Here is a 17,667-nt window from a genome sequence, read left to right on the forward strand (position 1 = left end):
GACGATACACTAGAAAATATATATATTTTTAAAGTATTAAAATACATAATCAGAATAAAAATATCCATTCATTGGTGCTGCTTAGGGGAGAATTCCCTGGCACCGGGATGGAGGTTGGCAGGCCTTCCTAGGGAGAGAATTCCATAGACAGGGAGATGCTACAGAAAAGATTCCCTTTCTGCCAATCCCAGAACTTCCTTGGAGGTGACACACAGAGAAGGATCTCAGATTATAATCTCAGAATCCAGACAGGTTCATATGGGGAAAGGTGGTTCTTTAGGTGCTGGGGTCCCAAGTCCTTTGAATAAGACCTGGAATTGGTTCAGTCAGGCTAGTACCAATGTTAAATTTTCTTGCCTTCTTCTTCCAGTTAATTCTCAAGCTGCCGCATTTTACACTTACTGTGGTTTCCGAGCTGTCTTCAAAGGCATCTCCACATACAATACATTGCAGTAGTCTAGCGTGGAAGTGCCCAGAATATGCCCAACCAAAGCTAATCCACCCCCGTCCAGATAAGGTTGCAGCTGGGCAACCAGCCAAAGTTTAGGAGGAAGGAAGCAACAGACAATTTGCAATATCTCATTCTGTCCCAATATGGTAACAGACTATTCAATAATCTTCATATTTCTTCCTACCACAGTGAGTGAAGTGATGCTTCAAGTACATTATGTATTGTAATTTCCTTTTTAAAAAATGATGGCCTGGTGTATTCCTGTCCTAAAAATTCATTATCTATTCTCACTAAAATGTTATCACTTCATTAACTCTCTCTGTGTGTGTGTCCGTGTGCGTGCCTTGAAACACACAAAATATTCGACTTCGGAAATGTGGATCCTCAAAAACAGCAGTAATTAAACTGAAACACCCATTCAGTCTAGTTCCATGATTGCTATTGAATATTTGGCATGTTCCGTCCACATAAATAATTCAGCAGATTTATTAATTTTAGAGACTGCATATATATTTTCCAAAGCAGCATGGCTGTGCATTCAAGTGCACATTATATTTAGATCACAAAACAATTGTGCTCATATGTTGCCAACAGCACAACAAAAGGTTGAAGAAGAGGGAGGGCACCATGGAGCTATGCACCATTAAGATGACATGTTGGATAGAGAAAAACTCGGAACGATAGTTTTGAATATTAGGGCTAGGAAAGCCAGTGTGGTGTAGTGGTTAGGAGCAGTAGTCTCATAATCTGGGGAACTGGGTTCGCGTCTCCGCTTCTCCACATGCAGCTGCTGAGTGACCTTGGGCCAGTCACACTTCTTTGAAGTCTCTCAGCCCCACTCACCTCACAGAGTGTTTGTTGTGGGGGAGGAAGGGAAAGGAGATTGTTAGCCGCTTTGAGACTCCTTAGGGGAGTGATAAAGTGGGATATCAAATCCAAACTCTTCTTCCTCTCTTCTTATAAAGCATCTCTGGTTTTATGCCCCCCCCCCCAAAAAAAAGTTCAATGAAAATTACTTTGAAAAAGTTGAAATATTCAAGTCAGCTTAAAGTCCCATGAAACTTTGTGGTTGTGATGGAGAGCAGAATAGTACAAGTCCCACTGCCTTTAGCACTGAGCAAACATGCATAACTTTTTATCATTTAAAGGGCAAAATCTGATCCTATATCTTGGATCATTTATCATCTAAAGGGCAAAATCCAATCCTATATTTTCCCACACCTTTGTAAAATGATGTCTTTTATACATTTCCATTATTTAGAATAGCACGAACGAGAAGACTGAAGCTGCAATCTTGTACACGCTGACCTGGGAGAAAGTGTGTACAGAATTTCACAAAAGAAACTTTTCAATGAATTACCTTGAGTAAGAAAAGTGTCAGAAATATCTTTAAAATGCATTGTTTCTTCGTTGCAGTTTTGTTGAAAGACAAAGGGCTGGATTCAACAAAAGAGTCCCAGGAATGGAAGTCAACACAAAGACTTCCACTAGCACTATGAAGCTTCATCCCCACAATTCCCATACTCCCCCAAAATGGCTTGGGGATCAGGGGACACCCCAAAACAATGAACAGTGAGAGGAGAGGGTAGAGCCAGGGTTATCTTTACCCAGGGGTGCAAGGGGTGTGGGGCACCCAGGCGCAGAATTCTGGGGGGCACCAGGTACCCGCCACTGAAGCCACATAAGCTCTTAACTATCTACCTGTTATGAAATAACAAATAATTCTGATCAAGCTAGAAAAACAAAATACGGGTATTACCGAGATGTATACCTACTGTTTCACTAAAGGACTTTCAACTTTACCAAAGACATGCCGTGCCAGCGATGGCGCTTGTCGTTCATAATGGCGGAGCTAGTCAGAGGAGTCAACGACAGCGCTTGTCATTCTCAACGGCGCCTTGCACGCAAAATTAACTCTTACAAAATATTATGTTACGTATTGTATTGAGCTGCTATGTGGCAGCGGGGTCAGCTGCACCTTTGACACGACTGATCTTGCGCCGCCTGCCTGCCAGCTGCATGCAAGCCACAGATGACATCAGTCGTGTCAAAGCTGCCACTGACCACGAGTGAAACATTGCAAATTGCGTTACAATTTCATCACTTACAATTCAATTTCGTTTAGAGAAATCGTTAAAAAAGTGTGGTGTCTGACATAAGCATAACAGAAGTTAATTTGGGGGCTAAACTAAATTTGGGGGTGCTGGGCGGATCTTTGTACCCCGGCAGCACATATGCTAAAGATGGCCTTGGGTAGAGCATTCCAGCTGGCAAGTTGAAATGCTTCTTCAATCAAATCCAGATTACCGAATAGGCAGCGTAGGCATTGGCCTATGGGCCACACGCCTTTTAGGGGGCTATGACAATGAAATAAATACTGTTTGTTTCTTGTAATAAAATTGGTTTCTTAAAATTGTTGGTTGGTCAAATCAAAAACGTATTAGGAGATAATTTGTGAGGGCCTCCCTGCCAAGTTTGACTGCCCAGGGGCCTCCACAGGATTTAATACAGCACTGTCTTCAATTCCTCCCAATATGTCTCAAGCGTTAAATGTACACCACTAATCTGTACTCATATTACACCAAGAATGAGAAGGGATTCAATGTTGATTTGCTGGTGGAACAGCCACCATATCTAATGTGTGCTCAGCCTGGAAAGGGGAAAGATACAAATGGAGGAAAAATGGCAGATACCTCCACTAGCATCCCTTGAAGCCCCACCTGTTGTACACATCCATCAAGGACTGTGTTGGAGCAGCGCTCACCTGCCTGCACATGGAAGGAGCCAAGGAACTTGTAATGACAGTGAAGGTCCCCTCTACATGACCCTCCACACAACATGGAAGCCAAAACTCAAACACTTCATCATCCCCGCTGGCAACAACTCCATCACTGCCACTTCCCAGGCAGTTTTGACAATACTGTGCTCGATGGACCAATACTGGGACAATACTGACCTGACTCTGTACAGGCCAGCTTGCCCACTCCTGTGCTAGGAGACACTGTGTACACAAACAGGTGTCATAGGCACAGGCACAGTTGCATAAAAAGGCCCCCATCCAGCAGCTAGAGCTCCACCAGAGATGATCATGGTTGTAGTGAGAATCATGGAGTTGGCAGAATTGTCAACTAACGCATCCATGGCAGAAGGTCGTGAGAGGGAGCAAAAGGCAAGATTCTGGTTTGTACCCAATGTTACTCATACTGAGAATAAACCCACTGAAGTTAACAGATATAACATAGTTAGGTCCCTTCATTTCAATGGGTCTACTCTGGGTAGAACCTCCCTCTGTGTCCCCAACTTGCTGCTGGTTCAAGTGCTTTTGAACACAGCATTAACTTATTCTCGGATCTCGGCCAAGTTTAAGAATAGCAACTAGCTTGAGGTTAAAGTTCTGCAAGCTTTACCTTATTTGCTTCAACATGCCCTGATTTACAGATTCAGATTTATGTGGCTTTATTAAGTCTATTCTTATCCTTATTGTAAAATGTCAGTTAATGCAGAGTTGGTTTCCAAAAGCCTTGAGGTAAATATGTTGATTTAAATATAGCTAAATAAAGGTCAGGCCCAAAACAAACAGCTCTCGCAGTTGTTGTTTTTTTCTTGATTACATTTACACACTTCATAAATATAGTGCAATGCAAAAAAAAGAGAGGGGAAAAGTGAAAAATAAGGGCTTTCGAGAATGACATAAGGGAAGCAGTAATTTAATATCTTGTTAAGTCATTTTGTATGATACCTGGTAATGCTGCATCACGACGAAGACATGGTGCAAAATATTCCCATATGATTTTAGAAGTCTTAATATGAGAATTCCATATTATATAACATCAACGAACCAGCTGAACCTCATCCACTTACGGCATGGAGCAATGAAAAGAACAAATACCTTCTGAAGAGTGGAAATCAGAACAACATGTGGGAGCTTAAACAGTGGAAATAAGTTGCGGATGTTGTGCAATGATGTAATTATTCCTGCAGCGGAGGTTTCTGCCACTGCCGTATTTCAGAGCAGACAAACCATGCTTTGTTGACACGGCAAGAAAGTTGATGAATGTGTGATATTTGAACATACCATAATGATAGTATATACTTATAATGAAAAATGTGCTCCATCCCATAGTAAATAATAAGCTGATAGCGAGCACAAGGGAGATCCCCTTGGTCCCAATCAGGAAGGTACTAAATATTAGTCAAGAAGTCATGTCATAACATTTTATGGGGCCACATCTGGTGGGCCAAAGGTTTCCCAACCCTGGTTTGGATACAGGACACCCAGACCTTCTTCTAACATCACATATATAATGTGGATACTATACACATACATTAAATAGGGATATATCAAGTTTCCACCTCATTTATTACATTTTTAGCTGTCTTCCAAGGAGCTGAAGTCACGCACATAGCTCCCCACCCCCTGCCGCCCTTCCAGGTCATCTTATCCTCACAATAAATCTTACAGAGCTATAATTCCCAGTACCCATAACAAACTACAGTTCATGGGGTTGTTTTGGAGGGCATGCCTTGGAAGTGCTTCAAATGTATATTGTGGGGGCAGCCAGTGTCTCTGGTCCCAGCCTGGCACTTGAACCACTGCTCTCTGTTGTTTCTCAGGTGTTTGGAAGTAGTAAGGAATCTGCTTCTGCACGCAGAATAACATGGCTTCCTGTGATATACATGACAGAGACACTGTTATTTCAATGTTAAATACAATGTATCATGGGGGGGGTGTTTTGTAGGCGGAAGCTAAAGCAGACGAAACACATAACACAAAACCAATTTCCAGAAATATAATCCTTCCTTTTAACAGCTTACCCTCTTTCTTTTTTAAAAACCCAGGCAGTTGGTTTATGATACAAACAAACCACTTTCCACCTCTCATTACCATCTTCTAATTTGGGCTGAGATTTTATGTAATTGAAATTGAATCTAAGGCAGGCAGATTTTACATTTTATGAGGGCAAATCAAAGTACAAGTACCTTTTCCTTCCTCTTAATGGCTGGAAAGCTGTTGTGCTCTGAAAAGTACATCCAGAATGAGCAAACAATCCCCAACTAATTATGCTACTAATACTGAAGGAAGGCTGCTTGCTATTCTATGGACTACCTGTATTGCCATGTATTTGTGGACGTAGCCTTTGTTGTGTGGAAGAGGAAACTGAAAACACAAAGAGGAAAAAACACTGGGAGGAAAAGCTACCATGCTAATCTCCTTGCGTCTCACCTGACCAGCGCTGCCCCACTGACCAATACTGAAGAGATGAAAAGAAGAAAGCACCCACCTCAGATTAAGGCAGTGTCCACATATGAAAGCAACTGGGTCCCCGAAAGGACTGTGGAGATGACAATTTGCTAAAGGAAAACTTGCTGAAGGCCATGGGAATTATAGAGCCATAGCTGGCATTCCACTGTTATAGCAAGAAATTGGAGCATAGCAGGTTCTTCTCTTGACATTTCGTTCAGCTGACTGACTTGAAACTTGGCAGTGTAGAAGATGAGCATTTGAAGATGGCTTCAACAGAATTTGGAGCAATTTTTTTTTTGACATTTTTGAATTATTTCGGAAGCTGACAGATGGTGTGCATTCTCCTTCCGTAAACTTTGCTGGGGTGGTTTTAGGGGAAAGATTCTCCGTTTGAGCTGTGTTCCTTGGGGAAATAGTTTGTTTTGTTAGGTAAAGGAGAACATCTAGCAGGTGCCATTACTCATGAGTTGTGTAACGTGCTTCTAGTTTTCATTTCAAAGCCATTTTTGTGGCCAATGATAATCATTGGGAGTTCATAACAGCATCCTTTGCAGATGTTCAGTATGATGCTGTTGTGAAAGTTGAATTCAGTCGGGTAAGAAGAGTTTGGATTTGATATCCCGCTTTATCACTACCTGAAGGAGTCTCAAAGCAGCTAACATTCTCCTTTCCCTTCCTCCCCCACAACAAACACTCTGTGAGGTGAGTGGGGCTGAGAGACTTCAAAGAAGTGTGACTAGCCCAAGGTCACCCAGCAGCTGCATGTGGAGGAGCGGAGACACAAACCCGGTTCCCCAGATTACGAATCTACCACTCTTAACCACTACACCACACTGGCTCTCTAGGGTAAGGGCTCTCTGGGTAAGGTGGAATGGAATATTCCATGAGAGAGAGTGACAGGCAGAGAGACTTGGCTGCCGCACAAGAGAATGTGGGTCTGTGAGGAACAGAAAATAACTTGGTGAAGGAGGAGACAAGAGAGACATGGACATTCTGGCAGACCAGGCCTTAGCCTTGAAATGTGTATAATTCACACAGGCCAAAGGGTTAGAAGTTAGGTGTGAAAGGAGACAGGGAGAAATAGTCACAGGAGATGAATAAAAATGTTTCAGGCATTGAGGGAGGGTAAATATATATGAGGTGCACAGTGGATGGATTTCTGATGGACAATATTTGAAGACATAGCACACCTGGTCACAGGTCACAGTCTTCCCTGTTATGTTGAAATGTGTTGTGTTTCTGTTTGAATACAACCGTTTCCCTCTGAATTTTGTATCTATACACATGCACTAAACATCTTTTATGCAAATCAGTCTCCTATTTTTGGGCAATGCATTTTCTCTCTTTTTTGGTAACGTTTAAGTAGTATGAAATAACCTAGTTCCAACATCATTTTGTAACAAAATACAATTTAATGGGGAAATGCACTTTTTTTTGCACCCAGCTGATTTCTAACATTTTCTCATTCCAGAATGTATCTTTCCTCATACAGTTCTCCTTTACTTTTAGAATAACTCAGCACAATGGAAAAGATGGTAATAGGGTGGGGGGCGGGAATATCTGATCTGATAACGTATCCACAGTCAATATCCTTTGCAGACCTTAGGATTTCTACTATTTGTGAATTTTCAGCTGCTCAGACCCTGGCTCCTCCATTTTAAAGTTGGGGCACCAGAAAGCAATAGTCAAGGAAAGGGTATTGTGTTTGATATTTAAGTTGCCATCTGGCAGACGCTTCCACTGAATTGTGTGGTTTCAAAATTGTGTTTCTTAAAGGGTTTAGATTTCCCAAAGCCCACTCCCAAGTTCACGATGGAGATCACATTCTCTTTCTGGTCTCTCTTAGTTTCACACATATTCCTAAATCCCTTCCTTCCTTGTTTCTACTTCAACAGAGCTTCGCCTCCCTCCACTTCACTGTGCACCATCCAAATCTGCTCTGCGGCAACTTCCAAAGCAGATTTGGGGGTGGGAAGCAGGATGTTCTGTTGCATTCATGGAAGCCATGCCACACACACAATGGTTTAGCTGCATACAACCCAATGTCTGTATTTCTAAATAGGTTTTATTCCCAAATGCCAATTGTAATTCATTCTGTGTCCACAAAATTCAGAGAAGTGGAAAATCCAATGGTTAATTGAATTCTGATCCAATTGCACTAGTCCAAGACCTGCAGATCAAGTCAATTCACATAGGACTGTGAAGAAAACATGTCCCCCAAGCATCCCAGCCCCCTATCTTCCCCTGACCATTTGCAGCCACCACGGTGTGTGGAATTCTTTTTAGGGTGTGGACTCAGTTAATGTTGGGTGTGAACACAGTTAATGGTGGGGGCAGGAGTGAAGCAATAGACTAGGTCAGTAGCATTAATTTGAACTGAATGTGTACCTTAAAAGATGTTGAACCATCTTCTGCAGCATGCATGGTTCCTCCAGCAGGTACAGTGGTACCTCGGGTTAAGTACTTAATTCGTTTTGGAGGTCTGTTCTTAACCTGAAACTGTTCTTAACCTGAAGCACCACTTTAGCTAATGGGGCCTCCTGCTGCTGCTGCGCTGCCGGAGCACAACTTCTGTTCTCATCCTGAAGCAAAGTTCTTAAGCTGAAGCACTATTTCTGGGTTAGCGGAGTCTGGAACCTGAAGTGTCTGTAACCTGAAGCGTATGTAACCTGAGGTACCACTGTATAGGTATAAACTTTAAACTTCTCTCCACGTAGCGATCAACTTTAAAAACCACTGGCATCAAAAACTGTAAACCTAAAGAAAGGGCTATCAAGCACAATCTGTTTGTTGATTTTGTCTCCCAACATTACCCATTTTAGTAAACACACACACAAACAAACAACTGGCAAACCTTCTAGGAACAAATAGCAATATCGGTGATGAAATCTGCTTACAGTACACTAATGCGTTTGTGCCAGCCTGTACAAATTCATAGGCAGAGAGAAAGAAAGTGGAGGATGGGTAGGAGTCAGAAGGAGCTTTACTGGTTACCCCTCAGCAAACAGCAGTACCATTTTCCTTTTTTCACACATGAGTTCATACATTCTGTCCCTCCTTTTAGGTTGAGAGTCACACGCCTGGACTTCCTTTCCGAGTTGGTTTCTACAACAAAACATGTGCAATTAAAAGTTTTTCAGCTTGCCAATGCAGGAAGTTACTGTCTGGGCTGAATTCCTAAATCTATCTCTGCTTATTTGTCAAGGGTAAAACAAAGCATTTTAACTTTACGTGCCACCTGCAGTGTCCTACTGTACACACAGCTTTCTGCAATGCCAAGAACCATATAAAAACAAGTGGGACCTTCAGTCCTTCTGGCTGAGACCCAGAGAGAACTTCCAATTTTATATTTCAAAACCAAACCCACAATTTATCAAATGTCAAAATGTGAATGTGGTTGGGATGCTGTTGTTTTTCATTCTTGCACTGAGGTGAGGCAAGACTCCCCAAATGCACATAATGTTTCTTTTTTGTTACCTTGCATCTCGTGATGGGAAGGTAGGAAAGGAGCGGTGGCTAAGGAAATGAACTTGGGAGTTTCGATAACAAAAGGTCACTTACCATTACTCATCTTCTGCCTGACCTTTGGTGCATGGTTTCCTGTTTCAGTCTCTATTCCCTTCCAACTCTTGATCTTGTCTAGAAGACTATGAGCTCACCTTTCCAAAGAGCTCGCACTGTATAGAACCCCAGTTGTTTCTGATGAAGAGAAATGAAGAGGATGAGATGAGATGACCCTTCAAAATTTGCCTTAGGAACACACATCCCTCTTTTGTGTCCATAGAGAGGGACGGCAACACCTTGCCTTCTTAGACAGCTTTGGCACCTTCTGTGGTGGCCTGTTATGGACACTTCAGCCATAACATGTGGGCAAAAGGATAAGCAATCTCTCCCTTTCAATATCACTTTATCTTGTTTTGGATAATGTTGTTAGTGGTTCTTCTTAAAGCATGGAAGGACAGATCCTGAAGCTGAGGCTCCAGTACTTTGGCCACCTCATGAGAAAAGAAGACTCCCTGGAAAAGACCCTGATGTTGGGAAAGATGGAGGGCACAAGGAGAAGGGGACAACAGAGGACGAGATGGTTGGATACTGTTCTCAAAGCTACCAGCATGAGTTTGACCAAACTGCGGGAGGCAGTGGAAGACAGGAGTGCCTGGCATGCTCTGGTCCATGGAATTATGGAGTTCTCTACTTTCTGCCCATTTCTCCAATTTTCCAAGTCTTGTAATTGATTTAAAAATAGTGATTGACAGATAGTGATAGACTATCAACATTTTTAGCTCATTTTCTTATTACCTGCCCCCACTGATGATTTTGGCTGGTCTTCCTGCTTCTACTCTTCAGGCTCTCTGCTACTGCTACTTCATTGGAATGGAGTGTGGCTCAGTGGCAGAGCATATGCAAAAGATCCCGGGTTCAATCCCCAGCAACTCCATGGGAGAAACCCTTCTGAAATCTCGGATAGTTGCTTCTAGCCAGTGTAGACAAAGCTGAACCAGATGGACCAATGACCTGACCAGGTATAGCTCAAATTCCTATGTTCCTAATGATATTTTCTGGTCATCATTCAGATTATATGTCTCCTTTGTACCACACCCTTTACAACCTTCCTTTCTTTTCTCATCTTCATTCTAAGCTGTGTGTACTTCCTGTCAAAGGTTTTTATGATCTTGCTTTCTCTCACTAGCTCTTCCTTCTCCATCCCTCTGCATGGATCATATTCTTAACTGCCTTCTAGTTCAGCCAAACATTGCTCTCTGTATTGCCTGCTTGCATCCTTCACCCTTGCAGCTCCTATTATTCCACCTGGTGTCAGATTGTATCCTCTTTTTTCACACCTCCTCAATACACTTTTAATCATCCCAACTTTTCCTGGTTGACTGCCTCGCCTGGACTTTCCTCCCTAACAAATTTTATACTATAAGACTGCAACCTGGAGAAGTTTGTCTTTGATTTTTGTACAACATTTTTAAGTACAACCATCACTTGACCAACATTTATATAATCATAGTGACCTATTTACATAAGTTAAATGTATTTCACAATTTCAGCTATTTTTATATTGTAAAACCTGCAGGCAGGGTTTGTTCTTTTGAATTTAATTATTATACAATATCTAGTGCAGGCATCCCCAAAATCGGCCCTCCAAATGTTTTGGGACTACAGTTCCCATCATCCCTGACCACTGGTCCTGTTAGCCTCAGCTTCAGGATCTGTCCTTCCAGTGAGCACTCAGGGCTGATTTCCTTCAGAATTGATAGGTTTGATCTTCTTGCAGTGCATGGGACTCTCAAGAGTCTCCTCCAGCACCAGAATTCAAAAGCATCAATTCTTCGGCGATCAGCCTTCTTTATGGTCCAGCTCTCACTTCCATACATCACTACTGGGAAAACCATAGCTTTAACTATACGGACCTTTGTTGGCAAGGTGATGTAGCAGGACCCTATACATGTCCACTCAGACATGGGCCCCATTGAACTCAATGGGGCTTACTTTTAGGTAAGTGGGTTAGTGCATTCTTAATGTACCTAGGGTAGACTACTGAACCACTATCAGACTAGTGTAGCATGGTTGGGGCTCCCTTTAACATACTCTCCAACATCCTGCTGATCAAAATTGGGGTGCTTGTTTTTTTGGTCCCAAACTCTCGCAGGAGCCAGGTGACTCTCACGAGAGCTTGAGACCAAATAAATGAGTGTCTTTCGATCTGACATTTTGGCACAAGCCTGCTGACTCGTGCCAGAGTGCCAGACCAAAAAAAATGGACATTCTAGGATCCAGTCAGGAGCTGGGGTGGCTTCAGAGAACAGCTTGCAAAATGGCATTTGCAAAGCGCAGAGCATCCAAACACTGCCACCTCTCCCCACCCCCATCCCACTGCAATGTAAGACCCACTTAATATGAATGGGTCTGGCATTAGAAAGATGCTGTACAGGAGGGGGTTAACACATTCTTCCCGAAAGTACTTTTATTTTTCTTAATATATTAAGAGTCATTAAACTCACCTGCTTCTCCAGCTCAGCCCCATCTAACTGTGCAGAATTCCATGGCTGTGACTTTATGCTACTTAATTCACAGCCAATAACTATAGCCCCCCACCCCCACCCTTCAGAACGAGTGATTTAGAGCAATAAGCTTCAAATATGTCGCAAATTTGTAGTGGCTCAGCTGAACGACACCTTCCCACCTGCTCGGCAGCACTTATAGCAAATGGTAATTAATACTAAGGCTTACCCCGTTCTTTCTTCATACTGTGAAAATCAAATAGGTCTGCAAACATCGGTTAAAGCCAATTGTTTTACACAGATCTCTTTCTTTTGATGTGTGCCAAAACACACTGTGAAAAATGTTCTCATTTTTGGGTGGATTTTCCCATCTTCTCCTTGGAGAGGGCTGCCTCCATATTTGACAATAATATTCAATCATGCAGCATTGCTGTTTTTATCCATTTCGGTGCCCTAAACGGCCTCAGTCCAGTATATCCAGTATATCTGAAGGGGCGTCTCCACCCCCATCGTTCTGCCCGGACACTGAGGTCCAGCGCCGAGGGCCTTCTGGCGATTTCCTCACTGCAAGAAGCGAAGTTACAGGGAACCAGGCAGAGGGCCTTCTCGGTCGGTAGTGGTGCCCTCCCTGTGGAACGCCCTCCCACCAGATGTCAAAGAGAACAACAACTACCAGACTTTTAGAAGACATCTGAAGGCAGCCCTGTTTAGGGAAGCTTTTAATGTTTGATGTATTACAGTATTTGAATATTTTTTTGGAAGCCGGCCAGAGTGGCTGGGGAAGCCCAGCCAGATGGGCGGGGTATAAATAAAAAATTATTATTATAAAATTATTAATGTAGGTTAGCTATATGGGAGTATAGCTACAGAAGTACACTCTGTGAGAGAGAAGACCCAGCTATCTAATACCGAGTGCCCTCTATCACTAAAGTTCACCAAGTTGTTACAAGGGAGGATGTTGTTATAAGCAACAGCGTGTATTTTACAATTCAGTTGCCTGCCTTGCAGTGGCATGGGCACACACATAAGCCAAGAGGTGGAATTCAGAAGCAAGATGGAAATCAGGCAATGCTTATGGGGACATTCTTGGAACCGTAAAAAGAGTTTCTCTCACTATGTTTTGGTACGCAGCATGAGAGTGTGGAGAAGCAGCTTTGGGAACAGAGGAAGACGCTGCAGTGGAAGATGAGCGCAGTGATTCCTAACGCGGGAAAGCAAATTATCACTTTACAACGATATTTTGCTGTCCAGAGGACAAGATGGTGCCCTTTCCCAATTCCACATATATAAGCTAACTGTGCTGGTAGGGGAATCTGACTTCCACACTAGCAGCCAAGTGAACCTGGTGCCAGGATGCTCGCTTATGGAGCGCAGGGCAGGCCATGGTGCAGCTCTGTTCTTCAACTTCTGTAGCTGAAACTTCTTTCTCCTTGCTGCCTGCTCAAACAAATAGTTCAAGGCAGCAGCAGTGGAGCCACCATGCATCATGTGATCTGGTATTGCCTCTGCTGAGGTTTTTTTTAATATAAACAAAAGCAAAAATAAGACCTATTCCATCACCACTATCCCACTTCAGAGGTCCTGAGACCCTTCCAAGTTGTGCAGGTGTATGTCAGATGGGATGGGAAAAGGCCCAGTTTTTATGGTCTTGAGGTGATTCACTATATGGAACTGGCGGAAATGACTGGCAGAATCCGAGACCAGGGAGAAGAGTCGGTGGAAGAAGATTGGAAGAAATTTAAAGACTATTTACAGAAATATTGTAAAATTAATGAATGTTAGAATGATGTTGGATAGAAACTAAGTGGTTTTTAGCTGCAATACTATAAGGGAATATGAAAAATGGATTACTAATAGGTAAAGATTTAATGTTACAATATTTTAAGATTAAAGATTAGGATAAACAAAGAGGGGAAGGATTTGCTGAACCAACAAACTGAATTGGAATACAAAAAAGGAGGTCCGGGAAACAAGCTAATGAAAAATAAGTAATGGAAAGATTGAATTGTTTTTAATTATTTTTATTTTGTATTTTTATTTTTTCTATTTTTTATTTTGTAATATTTTGAAAATCTTAATAAATATCTTATAAAAAAAGTTTTTATGGTCTTGAATATCTTTCTGGGTAAAAGGCAGGATAGAAATAAGATAGTAATAAATGCCTAACTTCTCTACTGAAAAACATAGCCCTGTTTCTCCCGTATACTGCATGCCTTTGGGAGGGTATTGTTTGGTTGGTTGTAAGTCACTCTGAGTTGCCTTGGGTAAGATAATGCGACCGACAAAATCAATAAATAATAATAGTAATCTATCTGTTTCCACACATCTAAGTTGAGCTTACAGAAATGGGCACAGCAGAGATGCAGTGAGAATACCTAGTCTGCCCTACTGGACTGTTCATAAAGTAAAGGTAAAGCGACCCCTGACCATTAGGCCCAGTTGTGGCCGACTCTGGGGTTGTGGCACTCATCTCGCTTTATTGGCCGAGGGAGCCAGCGTACAGCTTCCGGGTCATGTGGCCAGCAGGACTAAGCAGCTTCTGGCGAACCAGAGCAGCGCACAGAAACGCCGTTTACCTTTCCACCAGAGTGGTACCTATTTATCTACTTGCACTTTGGTGTACTTTCAAACTGCTAGGTTGGCAGGAGCAGGGACCGAGCAATGGGACCTCACCCCGTCGGGGGATTCGAACCGCCGACCTTCTGATCAGCATATCCTAGGCTCTGTGATTTAACCCACATAGCTGTAGATTAATTGTAGTACCATTTTGCTTTTTGCTTTTTATCTTATTTTGGCATGCAACCATCCAATGGTTAAGTCCACTGCATCCCAAACACAGTGCCTGAGTTTATTAAAACTAGCGTAGAACAATTAAAAATAGTTGATTTCAGTACATTTTTTCCTGCCTATGTTGTAACTGGAAATTCAGATCGTCTTCCACCCCTAAACTATATCAGCTAAATAAAACATTGTCCTTGAATGTAGTCCAAACTGCAGAACAGCTTCAGCAAACAAACAATACTTCCACTTTCGATTGAAAGTGGGTGATTACCATAAGGCTGCCTTAAAGCTAATTCAAACACATCCCTCTGATTGACCCCACTCTATAGTAAGATATTTCGCACAGATGGTTGGCATCTGGATCCAAAGCACATTTAGTTGGATGAACTCCTATTGATTGTTAGAGCTTTGTGTCACATAGTTCCCACAAACAATCATGGCCTCTGAAATTGAATTGATTGGATTTATATCCTGCCCTTCCTCCTGAAGGGACTGCATGCACTCATGGACCAAGTGTTCACATACAAGCATTCTGGGCTCGGGGGAAGCAGTGCTGCATTGAGGACTTTAGACTATCTTGCATGCACAATCTTGTTAACGAAAACCGTTGATACAAGAAATATGCAAAATAACGAAACAGGTATTAGAAGCCACCCCAGAATTAGCCCTATTGAACATTTTCCAAGACAATAACACACACTCACATGACAAAGAACTCATAACTCACCTACTCTCAGCAGCCAGAAGCATCATAACTAGACACTGGAGAGACATGTCAGGAGTGAAAATGGACCACTGGTACCAAACTGTATTGAAAACAGCCCTACTAGAAAAACTAATCAGCAAACTGAAACCTCTGAGGTCCAGTGCCGAGGGCCTTCTGGCAGTTCCCTCGCTGCAAGAAGCCAAGTTACAGGGAACCAGGCAGAGGGCCTTCTCGGTAGTGGCACCCACACCCTCCCACCAGATGTCAAAGAGAAAAACAACTACCAGACTTTTAGAAGACATCTGAAGGCAGCCCTGTTTAGGGAAGCTTTTAACCCCAGATGGGCAGGGTATAAATAATAAATTTATTATTATTATTATTATTATTATTATTATTATTATTATTATTATTATTATCTAGCACAGGGGCAAACAAAAAAGTATGCCTTCACTCCATTGTGGCTCCCCTTCATTACATACACAGCCCAACAAGACAACAACACCTTTCCATCCAATGTCAAGGAGATAAAGAACTACACAACTTTCAGAAAACATCTGAAGGCAGCCCTGTATCTGGAAGTTTTCAATGTTTGACGTTTTAGTATGTTTTTGTATGTGCTGGAAGCCACGCACAGTGGCTGGGGAAACCCAGCCAGATAGGCAGAGCATAAATAATAAAATTATTATTATCATTACAGTGGCACTTCTGGATGCGAATGGGATCCGTTCCGGAGCCCCGTTCGCATCCTGAGTAGAACATAACATGTGACTGCGTGTCTGCGGGTTGCGTTTTGCCACTTCCGCTCATGCATGTGACATCATTTTGAGCGTCTGCGCAGGCGCAAGCGGCGAAACCCAGAAGTAACACCCTCCGTTACTTCCGGGTCACCGCGGAGCGTAACTTGAAAATGCTCAACCTGAAGCATATTTAACCCGAGTTTTGACTGTACAGTGGTACCTTGGGTTAAGTACTTAATTCGTTCCCGAGGTCCGTACTTAACCTGAAACTGTTCTTAACCTGAAGCACCACTTTAGCTAATGGGGCCTCCTGCTGCTGCCATGCCGCCAGGGCACAATTTCTGTTCTCATCCTGCAGCAAAGTTCTTAACCTGAAGCATTATTTCTAGGTTAGTGGAGTGTGTAACCTGAAGCGTATGTAACCTGAAGCGTATGTAACCCAAGGTACCACTGTACTACTACAAGAACCCACCAATGGCATACGAATCAATATAGCTAACGTGACCGACCGACCCCTCCACTGCAAAAGCAGTTTGTTGCGTAGCTGCAAACAGAGGGAGAAGATGCAGCTTGAATCTGATGGCTGTTATTGATTGTAAATATGCTACTTTTGAGCAAATAAAGGGATAGTAGGACAGAAGTAACATGTGGGACTTGTTTACTGCCCTTTCAACATGGACGCTGTGTAATTCTGCTAATTGCTTTACGATCTACAGAGGCTCCCAGGGGAAGTGTGGCTGGGCGCCGAACAATAAAGCAATAAATCTACTGAACATCCACCCTCCACCTCAAACACAAAACTCACATCAGCCAACTGAAGTCAACCAACCATGCTCTGGGCCCCCCCAACCTCTCTCGCCACCAATGAAAACTAATAAATGAATAGAAAGAGAACCTACCAATGTGACAGTGACACAAAAACCTTGCACATATACTATGTAAAAGAATGAACGGTCTCTCTCCCTTATTCTCTTCCCCTGCCTCTCTTCTTTCCTAACCTTATACGGTCTATATCACTGGTGTGTCTGACATCGAATATAACTGAAATGTAGAAAAGATTCTATGAACGGAAAGCAGAGACACTGTATGTACTTTTGTAAGTCAAGAAAATCTTTAATGAAAACAATTTTTTAAAAAACCTGAAGCCATTGATTTGAATCCCAAGATAGGTTAACTTGGGAGGAAGAAAAGTTTCCCATTCCTTCTCCCACCCACCCATGTCTCCTTGAAAGCATCTCTGAAGTAGGCCCGTCAGAACGAAATGGAATGGGCAACAGGAAGTGGAGAATTCTATTCCAGTTTGATTACAACCAGTGTAAACTGGCTGCTCTAGAATAGGTGAAACACAGCACTGCATCCATACATATAGGGTGCATATATACAATTTAGCACTGCTGTTCCCAGTAGTGATGTATGGAAGTGAGAGCTGGACCACAAAGAAGGCTGATCACTGCAGAATTGGTGCTTTTGAATTGTGGTGCTGGAGGAGACTCTTGGGAGTCCCATGGACTGCAAGAAGATCAAACACATCCATTCTGAAGGAAATCAGCCCTGAGTGCTCACTGGAAGGACAGATCCTGAAGCTGAGGCTCCAATACTTTGGCCACCTCATGAAAAGAGAAGACTCCCTGGAAAAGACCCTGATGTTGGGAAAGACTGAGGGCACAAGGAGAAGGGGATGACAGAGGATGAGAAGGTTGGACAGTGTTCTTGAAGCTACTAACATGAGTTTGACCAAA

At 42.7% G+C, this 17,667-nt stretch overlaps 2 long non-coding RNA genes across 2 annotated transcripts in view; one reads left to right on the forward strand and one right to left on the reverse strand.

Annotated features, from left to right (window-relative positions):
- The window catches only part of LOC310706075, a 524,112-nt gene that overhangs the window by 390,463 nt on the left and 115,982 nt on the right, over window positions 1-17,667 (forward strand). The window lies entirely within an intron of this gene.
- LOC310706080 overlaps window positions 1-17,667 on the reverse strand; it is a 216,255-nt gene that overhangs the window by 190,574 nt on the left and 8,014 nt on the right. Inside the window, exons 3-4 of the long non-coding RNA XR_014525648.1 lie at window positions 9,258-9,395; window positions 8,207-8,801 (exon numbers count right to left, since the gene is read on the reverse strand). This is a non-coding gene — a long non-coding RNA (uncharacterized lncRNA). The remainder of the gene's footprint in view (window positions 1-8,206; window positions 8,802-9,257; window positions 9,396-17,667) is intronic.

This window comes from Podarcis liolepis (genome assembly GCF_965112155.1).
Source record: "Podarcis liolepis genome assembly, chromosome: 4".
NCBI lineage: Eukaryota > Metazoa > Chordata > Lepidosauria > Squamata > Lacertidae > Podarcis > Podarcis liolepis.